At 39.2% G+C, this 15,402-nt stretch overlaps 1 pseudogene; it reads right to left on the bottom strand.

The window, feature by feature from the left end:
- The window catches only part of LOC148022318 (elongation factor 1-alpha-like), a 143,352-nt pseudogene that overhangs the window by 9,981 nt on the left and 117,969 nt on the right, over positions 1 to 15,402 (bottom strand).

The following is a 15,402-nucleotide window of genomic DNA, read 5'->3' as shown; positions in this document are numbered from 1 at the left end:
CTAAAGCCCTCTCCCGCAGCATATACTGCCCTCTTGCTTCACCGCAAAGGGCGTCTCAACCTAAGACAATGCACTCCTGCACTTTCCGGCTGTGCTACCTGCAGAGATCTGCTCCCAAAACAGAAAATGAAAGCAACACTGCTCCTCTTACCAGAACACCGCGAGCTTGGCTTGCTTTCTTGAGCTCCTTACCACGAACAAGGCTCTGATACCATGTCAAGATTGTGGGAGAGAAGGAAGGAGTCTCACTTGTAGCTTTCTTGCTTGCACCAATGGGGGAATACACAAAAGGGTGGAGGCTGAAAACAGTTTTTCTCTTCTTAGTTTTGTAAGCCAAAAAGAACTACTCATACAAAGAAATAGAAGAACCCTATATATGGGTCTCAAACCAAACTCAACTAACTAAGGTGGCATACTAACTGAGCCACGAACTAGAGTAGATAAGGATAGCTACCATGTAGCTATTATTCATGGGCGGTGTACCAACCGCGTCTGCAACTAATATGTCGGTGACATAAATGCACAACGGTCACCCTGGCATATCACGAGTGGAGCTCGATATCTCAACAAGGGATCTTCTCCTTGGGCTGAGCCAAGGAGGATGCGATGGCTGGGATGAGGGCGCCCATGTGCTCGATGAGTAAGTCCATCTTGGCCATCATCTCGGAATGACGCTGATCTTGGCAGGTTTCCATCTCCCTATGGCGTTGTTCCAACTCTCGATGCCAGTCGGCACGACGTGTCTCATGTTAGCATAGAGTATGGTTAAGCATAGCCAAGCGGTCCATCTCGGGGATACCATCTTCAAACATGTCTAAAGATTCTCTTGGGCTAATCTAAGATCATTCATTGAGGCAGAAGAGTCCCTTATTTCATGCTGGAAGTCCTCTTGGGCCTTTGCTTTTCCCTTGTGGCCTGCCATCCTAAGTGCAGTCCACTAGACCCCCTGTTACAGAAATGACAGTATCTTGAGCTAGGAAGCTCCGATTGCCAAATTTTTTGATTTAAATTAAAGCTCTTGATCCCCTCTATGAGGCTATGTAAAAATATCTCTGACAATAAATGATTAGGGATTTTTTGTAATTGACTTTTGTGGGATGACTGTGTAGGACTGTTGCCTGTCCCACAGTACATCTGAGCACAAAATTGGGCGTATCTCCCAAATCTTAGGGTGGAATCAAGATATTTTTGCTCAGATTGAAGGGGACGATGCCCTCTTCTAATGGAGCTATCAGGTTTGTGCTCCATCACACAAGAAGGCTTTGCTATAATTGACTTTTGCGGGCTAACTGTGTAGTACTGATTGTCTGCAATACCCTGCAAGGACTCCTTCAATGAGCATGGAGTTATCCTACCCAGAATCCTAGCTTGAGTCAAGAAGAAGTATTGGCCACAAAGGCATGTGCTTTGGCTGCATCAAAGGTAGCTCAAGATGAATCAAAGCTTGCTCATTCATCATCGCCATAGCCAAGCCTCATCTTAACTCCCCCCTTCAACATGCCCTGGAGCTTGCTGCAACCCTTCCTTCTACTCCTCTTTGTCATCACGAGTGGCCTCGCCCCAGCTCTACTTCCATTAGAGGGTGTCGGCCATACCAAGAAGATCGTCTGGCTTGCGCTCCTTGAATCAAAATCCCTTCCTACAACAAAAGTCAATCAAATTTGAAAGAGGCAAGTCTTTTTGGAGTCTTTTTGGAGTCTTTGATGGTCATGGGGGGAGGGTGGTCAGTGACTTTCTTGCGAGCTCCATCAGACAACAGTTCCTTCATTGTGTTTATGAGCTCTTTGCAAGAACCAGCCCCTTGATGTATGCATCTGAGTCCACATGGCTTGAAACCAGCACTTGTGTATCGGAATGTTTTGGATGATGCTATACGATGGTCGATCATGGAACTTGATTCTGCCTTTCAAGTGAAACCAACTAGACAAGCTTTGAAGTCTGGCTCAACAACATGCATTACTCTGCTAGTGGATGATCAACTTCTTGTTGCAAATGTTGGGGACTCCAAGGCACTTATTTGTTCCTCTCATGCGAGTGACACTAATGCTTAGAAGTCTACTAATGAGCACCTTGTTGATGCAATCCCGAAACGTTATGCCATGAGGTCAAGAAACATCAACAGGAGGTACCTAGAAGGAGCTGGGAGTCAATGCATCATGGAAAAACTTGGGCAAAGGAGTTGAGTTCCGATTACACGCCTGACCGTTTAGATGAAAGGTAACAAGAAGCCACTGACGATCAGCTCCCTTACCCTATCTTGTATGAGTTGGCATTAACAAATACTCAATGCCCTCGACATGTTGAGTTACGATGGCAAACTGAAGTTAGTTCCAGCATTTATTCCACTCCTTTGATTGCAGACATCAATAGTGATGGAAAGTTAGAGGCAGTGCTGCCTTCTTTTGTACACAATCTAGAGGTTCTTGATGGTGCAGATGGTGAAAAACTTCAGGTTATATGATGATTGAGAAGCTAGTTCTTCTAAGGGAGCGTATTCGCAAAGATTGGTATGTAGTCATAGAGCCGGATCATGCAGATCGTTCTCACCCAGATGTTTACGATGAGACTCTTATAACAGAGAAGCAACATCCACAAGTGCAGCCTCAACCATAGCTACAACAGCCCCAACCACCGCAATTTCAGTCCTCGTCTTTTGCTTTCTTCGCATTCAGCTCAAGAAGCTCAGCCTTTTGGCTTCCATTTCAAAGTAGCTTTGCTCGAAGGCTTTCATCAGCAGGTTTTTCATAGTGATTTTCCAATCTATGGATGATCACATATAGGCTTCTGCTTGAATGGAGAAGAGCAATAGTAGTTGTACCAGTGGTGGCTTCAGGACGTAGATATTAAACACCAACTTTGTGCCTTCTGATTGGACGGCGAGGAAGGGACCTGACCTGGCATTCTGAAATGGGGACTAACAAGGGGAAAGATGGAAAAGCCATGATGGATTGCGGCACAAGTGCGCACGCTATACCCCGGAGAAAGTGGAGATTCCTGAGAGGGTGTACAATGACAGCCCCAAGCCCAGCTCAACACGTCGGCAGCAGCTCATCTACGAATGCCCCATTTGACTATAGAATTGGAATTCCAAGCTGAATGCCATGAAGCAAATCCTATTGGAGGAGAATGAGCGACTGCAAAAGCAAGCTGCTCAATTGAGCTCTGAAAATTAGTACCTATGCCAACAGCTACAGCTACAACAGCCCAACCATCGCAATGTTGATAGCATCCGCAGAGGCAGAGTTCGGGTTATCACCAGCTTCTTTACAGAGCTGGGATCCTATTGGAGGTCTTGGTATGCCCTTTCCTCCTGCTATCGGTGCTTCATCACTGCTTCTTACAACTCTTGTGTGTCTTCCAAGAAAGCTGCCATCTTTGCCTATGTACGTGAAAAGTAGGGTTTATTGTTGGAAAATGAGACTAGATTTTAGGGAAAGGAGAGAGAAAGGAAGGATCTAAAAACTAAGCTCTCATACCAAGTGTATGAAGGAGACCTAGGAGAAAGAAGAAGAGAAGGGAGAGACTGCAGAGAGGAGAGAGAAAGGGGAAGAAGATAGAAGAGAGAGAAAGACTAGTAAAAGAGAGAGAAAGATAGAAAAAGAGAGAGAGAGGGGAAGCCATGGGAGCTGAAGGTGAAGGGAGGAGATAGATTTGTATTTCTCAAATGGTACCCTAATCAGGTCCTTGTACACCTTAAATACCCCGTCAGTGTAATCGGGTATTTGCATGTGCTAACCCCGTGCAAGACCCTCTAATCCCCATTCTTTACAAATGACCTCTTGTTATGCTAGTTGAATGACCTCTTGTTCATCTCAACTACTTTTTTGAACCATCCAAGTACATTTAGTGAGTCATTGATGTTCTTGAGGTAAAGGCCTATCCTGTTCATTTCACTTCAAGCCATTAGATTTTCAAATCATCCTATCATACACATACACTAAAATTGTACGATATATTGTAGGCATCAAATACATACCTCTTTTGACTTAAGCATTGCATATGGTACTGCAATATTTGGATATCCGAACTCTCCCCAAGAATTCATCCAACAAATGGCATTTGCCTTAAAGATAATTGGAGATGTAGGACAACTCAGTATAGCACATTTTCCTATATTTTTCTTTTTATTGCATTGATTGAGAGGAGTGTTTTGTTCATCACTAGATTCATATATATTATATATGCACTCCTTATCATCTTATTTTCAAATTGTGTGAGACGATTATCTTGGCACACCACTCGTGAAACATCTTCTTTTGGTGCCCCCACTAAGGAGTGCTGAAACTTGACGTTGTTTGTGATTTGTGAACTGCTTTGCTTGAGATTTTTTTGAGTGGCCAATTCTTTTTCAAAATTTCATGGTACAAAAGGAGAGGATCCTTAGTGATTCCTTGAAAATTTGAAGCTTGGATACATAATCAAGTGAATTATTGACTTGAGCTTGAAACTTCAAATTTTAAAAACTTAATTGTTAGATAAAGTTATAATATGGTTTGAAGATTATGAAAAAAAACTAAGATTGAGAAATCCTCCTGTTCTTATGAAATATGAAACTACCAAACAAGCATTTCTTAACCAATTTAAAGAGACTGAGACATCCTAGGACGTTTGGTAAAAAAATAAAAACTTGCCAGAAAAATGAAGATTGGACTATAGAATTTCTCACTCTAGAATAATATACCCACCTACGAGATCATTAGAATACATTCGTACACGGTCTAGGAGAGAGAGCACCAAAAATGTGATTAAAAATAAAACATTTTGTGGAAAATTCACAAGGAGAGGTAAGAACAAAATTAGAAATCAAGAAACCAAGTACTTTTGAGGAGGCAGCCATGATAACAATTGAAGAAGAATGAAAAATTGAGAAAATATAAAAGAGAGAACCATATAGAATACAAATATAAAAATTAGAGACCAAAATTGGCAAGGAGATGTGCAATATTATGAAATATTAGCAAAGCAAGATGATCAACTAACTTTAGAGTTTGAAGATCAATTGTATGGGCAAATGCAAAACATGAGGTTAAGAGCTTTGAGAGGCATGCATTTAGGAAGAGGTAATGGGGATTGATGGGATAAACTAATCAAGAAAATATGAGAGGAGGAAATGAAAGAGGATATTTTAGAAGAACAATGATTTGTTATTCCTATGGGGAGATAGGTCACATAAGCACAAATTGTCCATATCCACCAAGAGCATGAGGGGATATATATTGTTTACATCAATCTTCCAAACATGGAATGATTATGGTATAGAAATTAAAGACCATACTTCTTCTCAAACACTAAAGCCAATGGAAGAAGAGAAATGCAAGATTTCCATAAAATGTATCTTTGTTGGAAAAAGGATGAGGAAAAAAAACTATAGATGTGATGCCAACGATTAAAAGGAGGAGAAATATAGAGAGAGATGAGCATGAGACTAGCATGAGTGGCAAAGAAAGAGGAAGAAAGATAATAAAACGAGAAAACAACAAAGGAGAAAGAAAAAGAAAACAAAGGAAACATTATCATGCTTCTGATATCCCTTTAGGGGAAGGGAAAAGTTACTATGACCTAAGAAAGGATATGATGGGTAGAAAAGTGGATATAACTTTTGCTCAATTAATGGAGTTGTGCCCCAAGATGAGAGGACAATGGAAAAATTTAGTAAATCCAAAAGACAAAGAAAGAAGAAAATGAATAGTAAGAATTTGGAGTATAGAGCAGTTACCTTATATTTATCCTCTAGTTGATGCTTGGTATAAAAATAACAATATAAAAGAAGAGGCCTATATTGAGGGAGGAGCACAAGTCAGTATGATTACATAAGTATGTGTAGAATAATTGGGACTCTGAATAATTACAAGATTTGGATTTAAAATCAAGCTTGCAAATCATGCTAAAGTTAAATGTATAGAAATAATTCAAAATTTGGAGGTCAAGGTGTATGGAGTAGCTATGAAAATAACTTGTCATGTTATGCTAGCTGGTTTGGGTGCTTTATTACTTATCCTAGATTGACCTTTACTTAGGAAGGCACGTGCAATATAGGATTGGGGGAGAGAAACCATAATGATTCATGACTATAGAGAAATAGCAAAGAAGCTTGATATGGCTTCAAGAAAGCAACTGGTGAATGAGGATGATAGTGTAGAAGTAGAAGAGGAAGAATGTGATAGCTATGTTGAAGATGAAAGTGAGGATGAGAGTTCAGAAAGTGACTCAAACCTAGAGGTTTTATTAATAATAATAGAGAAGTCAAAGGCAAAAAAGTAGAAAACCTTAAATACCAGAGAGAAATTAGGAACACATGTTCACCAATCAAAAATTTTGAGAATATCTAAAATTTTGAAAAAATAAAATATTTTCTTCAACAAAAGAAATTATTTTTTCTGAAGGATAAATAAGTATTATGGAAAGATGATTTTATAAAAACTATTGAGGAAGAAAAAGGAAGAGTTCAAGTAAGAAATGAAAAAATGGAAGAAGTTCAAGAGATCATAATAATTGGAGAAGATAAAGAAGGAAAATTAGAGAAATTAGAAAAAGTGATAAAACGGCCTCAAGTTTCATTTTAAAAAAAGAGACTTGTTGGGAAAAATGTTGATTCTTAACTTAACTAAAGGAGATAAAAAACAATACTAAATATTTATCAATAAATATCAAAATCTCTTTGTAACCTCTTACATCGAAATCAGAGGTATGAAAGGGGAAGGGATAAAAATTGAACTTAAGATACAAAGCCACTTTGTCAAAACTTAAAGCCCTTGACTTTAGAACAATGACTATTTTGAAAAAAGAGGTTCAAAAGTTGTTGCAAGTAGGATTCATTTATCTTGTTGAGCGTTCTGAATCGGTAAGCATTATAGTTATAGCACTAAATAAAACTAAAGGTTGGAAAATTTGTGTAAATTATAAACCACTAAATGTAGCCACAAAGAGGGACCATTATTTGCTTCCTTTCATTGATGAGATTTTGGATTCAATTGTGGGATATGAAAGGTATATTGTGAATAATGGTTATTCACATTATTTTCAATTACCCATTGCTCTTGAAGATCAGAGAAAAATAAGTTCTGTAACACCTTTGGGATGTCTTTCATATATAGTTTTACCTTTTGGACTTAGTAATGGGGTTGTAGGGTATCAAGGGAAGGTAAACAAAGTGCTAGCTTTTTTCTTAGGGATTTTTATGAGAGATTTCATTGATGATGTCTTTGTACATAGTACAAGACTTGAACATTGTGAAAATCTGGATAAAGTGTTCAAAATAATGGACAGTCACTAATTCAAAAAAATGTAAGATAACTCAACCAAAAATTCAAACTTCTTAGTCATGTGGTTTTTGAAAATGGAATAGAGCTAGATCTTAAAAAGGTTAAAGCTCCAGTTACCTTAATATCACCTAGAAATACAAAGGAGCTTATAATGAATTTCATCATAAGGTAAGATATGTAACAAGATTCCTACCTTTGGCATCTTAGATGCTCTATCCATTGCAAATGGTACCTAAGAAGGATCCTTTAGAGTAGACAATAGAAGCTAAGAAAGTGTTTAAACAAGTTAAGGAAACTGTAGGCCACCATGCATAATTGGTTCAAGCACTAGATTGGGAAAGGGATGTTTTTGTGAATCCATCAATAGGAGAAGATGTTGCTAGAGTAGTCTTCAAAAAATTTTAAGTACTCTTCAAAAAATTAACTCCCTTAGCATTTTTTTTTTGAAGAGTACTAAATTATTCCTACACAAGTACTCTTCAAAAAAATTTAAGTGAATGATATATGTGGCCAAGTGTGCATAAAGATGTAAATCAGTAGTGTAAATCATTTCATGAATGTTACAGAATGAGTAAGAAGATAATAAAACTAGAAATAAGAAAAATAACTCTTGCTTATAACATTTTTGAAAAATGGAGAATACACGCAATTGGTCCATTACTCATACATCAAGAGGAAATATATAAATATTGATTGTAGTTGGTTACCTTTCTCATTGGGTAGAAGCTAAGTCAATTAAAAACATCAGAGTCATTGATCTTGGTAAATTCATATATGAGGACATATGTTGCAAGTTTGGGACGCCTTTTGAGATTTTATCTAATAGGGGACCTCACTTCAAAGGAAATTTGATTGATTATCTTTGTGAGAAAATGAAGATAACAAGGCATTTTTCTTCATCATATTATCATTTGTGTAATAGTCTAAATGAGCGATTCAATGGTGAGTTAGTAAGAATGCTGTCAATGATGACAAAAGATTGTCCTCAAACATGGGATATTGAGCTAGCAAGTTCTTTATGGACTTAGTGTTTAGCCAAGAAATAGAGTAATGGATTTTATCCATTTAAATAGGATTATGAAAGAGAATCTTAATTGCTATAGAAGTGGAAATAGTAGATTCGAGGACATTTGAAAAATTGACTAAGGGTGAGGACAAAAATTATTTCTCAAAGAGATTGTTGCAATTACAAGAAGCATAATTAAATGGACAAGAGGCATGTGATCATTATGAAAGAAGGTAAGAAAGAGATCTTCAATATTTTTTGAAAAAATAAAAAACAATAATATAAAAAAATATTTGGTTTTAAGATATCATAGCAAGTTGGATCATACTTTTCAAAAGAAATTTCAAATGAAATGGTAGAGACCATTTATGGTCACTGAAACATATAAAAATGGAACTTAAGGGTTAGAAGATTTAGATGGAAAGGCACATAGAGAAAGACTTAATGGATATAGATTAAAGAAGTATGTATCACGGTTGATGAAAATTAAATTGGAAGAATGGTCAATACAAAAATAAGTAGAATAAAAGAATGAGAAAACTAAATGGATGATAGATGTAGCATCACTTTATGAAAGCAATTGCTATGCATTAATGCTTGCAGACTAGTGGGAGGGCTAAATATTTTAAGTTCTTTCACATGAATAAAAATCCCTAGAGAAATGATAGATATGTAAGATTGTTTTAGCTTATTTGTTTGTGTAACTATTTGTTTTGTTATTTTGTAACTAGATTTTTTGTGTTTGTCTAGAGTAGGAATTATTTATAACTTGATAACTTTAGTCAAGGTTGGTGTTTTTCTGGATAGATTGGAGCAAGAATTTAATTGTAGCTTCTGGACATCCTAAAATAGATATATTTTCTTACCAATACCTTTGCATATCATTGGCATTTTGGGATTCACAAGTAGTTCATGCTACACTTGTTGGTGGATGCACTACACTCAAGAGTCGTCTCTTGAAATTTTCAACTACTTCCATGCCATGAGTTGGATCAATATACTCATTGCACCATCATTGAGTACTAGTATGGCATCATGCCCGCTAGAGCTATATGCAGTAAATCTTAGATGCACATGCACTTGACAGAGCAGCTTCATTGTGCATGCATAGTCCTTGTATGCACGAGAGTTGAAATATTCATCACCAAAATAGGAACCATTGGATGAGTGGAAGGTGGATAGGTTACTTTGACGGTTGTGAAGGATGCCTATAGTTGTGAGATGGGTTGTTTATTTTGTCAACATCTTGAGAACCACTATTTTCATGAGTATTTGTGAAACTTGGGTGGATGGAGCAACGTTCAATTTTTTCTTTCTTTCTTTGAGAATTAAGAGGTGAGGTCAAGGAATTTAAAGTAATCAAGTAATTATACTTATATTTGGCATAAGCACAAGCACTTGCAGACCGAGCTAGGCACAAATTTTTTACATGTATCCATATCTTTGAGTGTGGCATTGTTTGTATGATTGCATAGCATGGATCTGACTTTGCATTTCTTCTAAAATCATGAGTGATTGAGCATGGAGTTCATTTTCAAAGCATGGATTGGACACATTACATGGAATCAAAAGTAGATACACATATGAGTACTTATTTAAAGATGCAAACGAGACTGACCACATATTCAAAAATTTGGTAATTTTTGTAAGTTAGGGAGTTCCTTACGTTGTCGAAGGGTTTTTGAAAGCAAAGTCGTGTCTCCAAAAGACCTTGTAAAATTTCAAGATGGAAGATCAAGCAAATGAATGAAGTTGAATCTGCAACAGTAATGCTAGCATAATGTGCATTGAGCAAAAAAATATATTTTTTTAAACAATCATGCCTCAGCAATACTCAGTTTCAGTTCCAAACTTGATATGACTGCAATTGTCTCCTATGATGATGATCAGTTGGGAAGATACAACTTTTAGAAACTAACTGTTCTATGACAGGCACTGAAGATGGCTTTGTTGGGTAAAACTCCCTCTTGCAAGTTCTCACTTGGTGATGTAAACAGAAAGGATGCATACAAGAGTATCTCTACCAGGTGGAAAATTGCCTCCTATGTATTGGCAGTCAGTGGATACATCTTATTCCTTTCCTGTATTTCCTGAGCCTCTTAGACCAAAACCTTTTGACAAAAATCGTATGTATGCAGTGATCGGCACAGAACTTTCTCTCCTGGACCAGATACATAATCCCCTCCTCCGTGCTTCCTTTATATGGAAAACTGAAACCTTAGGCAACCTCTCAATAATCTATCTAGCTTGAATAACTGCTTTAATGTTTGCCAGAGGAGGAAAGCACACTCTGACACCACTCGTGCATGTCCTGCTAAGAATACACTATGATTATGTCAGCTTGGTCGTCCTTATGATCAACGGCCGAGCTCTTGGAAGGCCAAATTTCCTTAAAGATAGAGAGTCTTTTCCGAGTAGCCATAGGAGACTACAACCAGACTCCAGAATTGAAGTGGGCGATGCAGCCACTGCCACTGAGTAGCCTCCTCCTGAGCCTATGTCCTTTGGTCCTCTGCTGCCTGTGACTTCAAAAACGCAATTTGCCTCAATGCGATGTGACAGTCGATCAATGTTGCTGCTGTCCTCTCCTACTGCTACCGTGCGTGACACTTGCTTGATGGCGATGTTTTGTGGCTGAGTTTCCTTCACCTCTTCTGTCCCTTCATCCTCAGCTAGATGATTCTTGCTCCTGGGCGCCGAATTGTGCTGAGGTTTTTCCTGCGCTTGATGCTTGTGCAATTAGCCTGTTGACCACATTTCATAAAGAAATCAAGAGGATGAACCTCCACTCCAATAGTGGGTTCGTATCTCTTTTCAAATTCACCAGTCAGATGCCGTTTTACAAAGGTAGTTTTCCCTTCTTCTTTTCATCCTGGATTCTTGTCTGCTGCCTTCTCTCTGTGAATTCACCCTTTTAAGCACGTTAATGGGTGCTTCAGGTGTCTTCCTCCTCGTCACTCTGAACGCAGAGCTCGCCCCTGTAAACCCAGACGACGATCCTCTCTTCCCCACATTATCAATCATTATCTGCTTTTATTTTTATCTTCGGCTTCAAAGCTCTCGTCCTTGGCTTGTTCCCCTCGGAAAACCTCTCCGGCTTGAACTCGTATACATCCTCGCCCCACAGCTCTGGGTCCAGATGAATTGCCATGATGGGAAGACCTTTGCCATGTCACAATTTCTCAACTATGATAGGAGCTCCATGCTTGGGCCTGACAGTCACCACAACCTGAGGGAAATGCCTGTAATCAGGGGATGCTTTGAATATGTACTTGAGCAGCAGACTTGATAACACCATCTTGGCTTCCATCAGGCTAAAGCTCTGGCCAATAAAGTTTTTGGGTCCATGTGCAAAGGGAAAATACACCATGGGGTGCTTTGCTCCCTTGCTTACTGTTCTGCGTGTCCGGTCCCCCTTTTTTTCTCTCCTCATCTTCGTTTTTGCTTCCCTCCAAAAAGCCCTCATTTCAAAAATAGACCTTGCTTTTTCTTTCGGCTCCTCTATTCCTGCCCCATCATATACAACCAAAGTACCACTATTGTAGATGCCTAGAGAAGATATAGCACTAGTCATAGAAGATCTAATGCGGAAGCTAACATGCATGTCATTCTGAAAATATTGAACTTCACCAAGAACTCCACCAACCACACCTACGAATATCAAAGCACCATATACATAACCAATCTCAGAATCTGTGCTTGTCTCAGCCACATCTCCCAAAGCTCCTGTGAGCTGTTGATCAAAACCTCCTCATCTAGGTTGACTGACCACTTGGCAAGACATGCCAACTAGAGCATTATTGATAAGTTCCTCTCACTCCAAAACCTCTTCCACACAGAACAAAAGTATAAACACAACAACTGAATATGTACAAAGTATCAAATCCCACACACACAACTTTTGGGTGGATTTCACACCTCGGATGCGCAGCAATACGACATCCACCCCCTCTAATCCTGCGCATCCTTCGAATGGGCCAACTACCCATGATCGTTATCATCAAGATCCACAAACAGATCAATCTCTTCATTGTGCATTTCGAGTATATCAACAAGATTATCTATTATATCATCTGTCTCTTCTATTGGAGTTTCTTATCGTTGCTCTTCTCTTGCAAATTCTTCCAATGCATAATCTTCATCATCTCTTTTCTTGAAAATCTTAATTCTTTTTCCAGCAATAGGCACTCTAAGCAGTGTCCCATCCAATTCTATCAACTCATATGTTGCATTATCAAAGACATGTCTGACTATATACAGCCCAAACCATCTTTTCACCATCTTCCAAAAAATCTGCAATAACTTCCTCATTTTCCGCATGGCTCTAGTGTGGCTCTCATCCCAAAATAATTTCTACCCCTTTCGAAACAGCTCATATAAACAATCTGCTATGTGTGAAAAATGGGGTATCCAAATCATGTAAAACACACAAGCTCCAATGAATCTCTGTACCTCTGAAGTGATAGAATAATACTCTATAATCTTGCCTATAGAATCCACATTCTTATCCACAGTCTTGTATTTCATGTCAACCCTGGCTTCATTATGATCCTCTGCATTACTCAAGTCTTGCTGTAAATCAGCAATTCTGCACTCCAATGGCTGAATATCCTCAGCCCTCTGCTCTATGGACTGCATAGGAACAGCCCTAAACTCTGGATGCTAAAATATTTCAGCAGTAAACTCTGTTGGCTGAAAGTTTTCAGCCCTCTGTGTCTCTGTAAGCTGATCATAATCAGCTGAAAACTTTGTTTGCTGAATTTCTTCAGCACTCAACACTTTTTGCTGAGTCACCTCAGCCTCTGACTCAATCTGTGACACAAAATCTGCAATTTCATGAAACATGTCCAGGGATTGCACTAATACATTACTGTGACAACTCTGCATATCAATTTTCAGCATATTTCCCATCTCTGTCATCGTATTTGCACAAATCATACTGTCATACATCCCATCTATATGCTCATCATCCTCTAAAATTCCTGCATTTCTCAAAATTTTCTCCTTCCTGCATATGTACTGTCTGGCAGCTCTAGGCAATGTAGAAGTCTTCTGATAGCTCATCGAATTGTTTGCTGAAATCCCAACAAAACCGGAGGAGAAAACACTGCTGCCAGGAGGCGAGAACTCCAATCCCCTCTGCTCTGTACCACCGTCATCTCGCGAAACGGCGGTACCTAATGAAAACCCAAATCCCTCACAGTGGGCAAAGGTGCATCTCTGAGAGTATCCCTGTTTCTAACATGGTTCACACACACAGTCATAAACTGAACTGCTCTCATGCCATCTTTACTGTGAATCCGTGCATAAGCAGATCCATCATCCATTACCTTTGTTTCCATGCGCATTTCTGTGATGAATAGCTATCCAAGAATTATGGGATAAGAGCATGAATCTTGCACAAAGAAATGGAAATCCTCCTCTACATCTCCAATAGAAACCCTGACACTAGGACAGGCACCATATAAATCACCTGCAGTGTTGTTGGTGGCTCTCATACGCCACCCATGCTCTACATCCATAGGCCATCTATTACTTTCATAAACTCCACGAACTATGAGATTAATCTCTGAACCATGATCCACCAAAGCAACATAAGGCACCTGTTTCTCTCCAATTTTTACCATCGTCTCTGTAGTTTCCCTAGCCCAATGACTCCGCAAAAAGTGACTACGCGGTATCAAGACAGGCTCATCAGTTTCAACATAATGCATAGGCTGAACCCTCTTTTCTATCTGTGGAAAAACAGAAGCATTCTCAACCATAACCTCATCCTCATCCTCATCCAACTCCCTAATCAAAACTCCCTGTGTATCAATAGTAGGCAATGCATGTCTTTTCCTCTTCAAGACCTCTTGAAACTGATCTTGAAACTCTCTTTTCGAGATGCCCAAAACCTCAAAAATAGTGAAAGTCACCTCACTGCCAAGTATCTTGTCATTAAATATTTTCTTCATATCTGTAGATATATCAATATCGGACATCAATCTAAACCCTAGCTGCTTTCTCTCTCTAGGCTCTTGCCTCTTTTCTTTCTTTTGAGCATCTTCCATCTGTCATTCTGGCCCTGGTCTCAAAGACGGTCCTGCAGTAGGTGGAGTAACAAACTCACCCCCTCTAGTCTTTTTAGTTGCACTTGGATTTTCTTTATCCCTCTTACGCTTCTCCTCAACAAGTACATCTGCTCCCTGAGACTTAGCCAAGTAGGCATAAATAGAGTACTTGTCAACAGGCGAATCCCAACCTATCTCAGATCTGATGCTAGAGTCTGCACTAGTCAAAACTGTTTGCTGAATTTTTCCCTTGTTTGCAGTCTCCATAGCATAAGTCCATAATGCTGACTGATTCTCTGATTCTTTCTCAATCTGGACTCCATATGCAGAAGCATCTCCTCTAGCTGTCACATAAGAAGTACGCGCAGCCATGTCATCCACTAACTTCTTCATTCCACCTTTACCAAAGTTGGTAGCAAGCGGAGCTCCTATTTCAGTCAACCAATTCTTACCATCTTGTCCCCAAAATACCAAATTCTTCCTCCTTACATCCTAAAAAGATTCATAATCCTTGCAATGCTGATGGTATGTACTATCACACCAAATACATCTTCGATCTCTCCTAGGTGTACTAGGAGCACTCCTAGGTGCAGTAGGAGCACTAGAAGAAATAGTAGGCACAGTCAAAGCAAACTGCTCTTTCAATTTTTCCACCAACTCCGCTTTAACTGACTCTAGTGTCAAATCCGTTATGCCTTTGATTATGTCATCAAGAGAGGTAGGCACCGACGGATTGGATGGTTTTGGAGCAGAAGGTGCAGGCATCGGTCGTGGAACAGGAGGAATAGGAGGAGTAGAAACAGTAGGCACTGGAAAAGTCCAAGAAACTGGCTGAGGAGGAGAAGAAATAACAGGGATAGAAGCAGGCATAGGAGCAGAAGACGATGTCGGTGTCATAGAACCATTCTGTAGATGGGTCTTCCATATCCTTCTCTTGGTCAAAGTCGAGACTACTTCCTGGGCATCTTGCCAATCCGTTTTAAGTCCCATAGGCTTCGTGCAATCCTCAAGAAACTCTCCCAATTATTCCTGAAGAGCAGGATCTGCAGCTTGCAAGAAAAGCTCAACTTTCTCAACATCC

The sequence above is a fragment of the Lygodium microphyllum genome, chromosome 17 (genome assembly GCF_053477565.2).
Source record: "Lygodium microphyllum isolate KBCC chromosome 17, Lygodium_microphyllum_v1.1.10, whole genome shotgun sequence".
Taxonomy (NCBI): Eukaryota; Viridiplantae; Streptophyta; class Polypodiopsida; order Schizaeales; family Lygodiaceae; genus Lygodium; species Lygodium microphyllum.
Note: the sequence above shows the minus strand (reverse complement) of the source record. Positions and strands in the feature narration are given on the sequence as shown.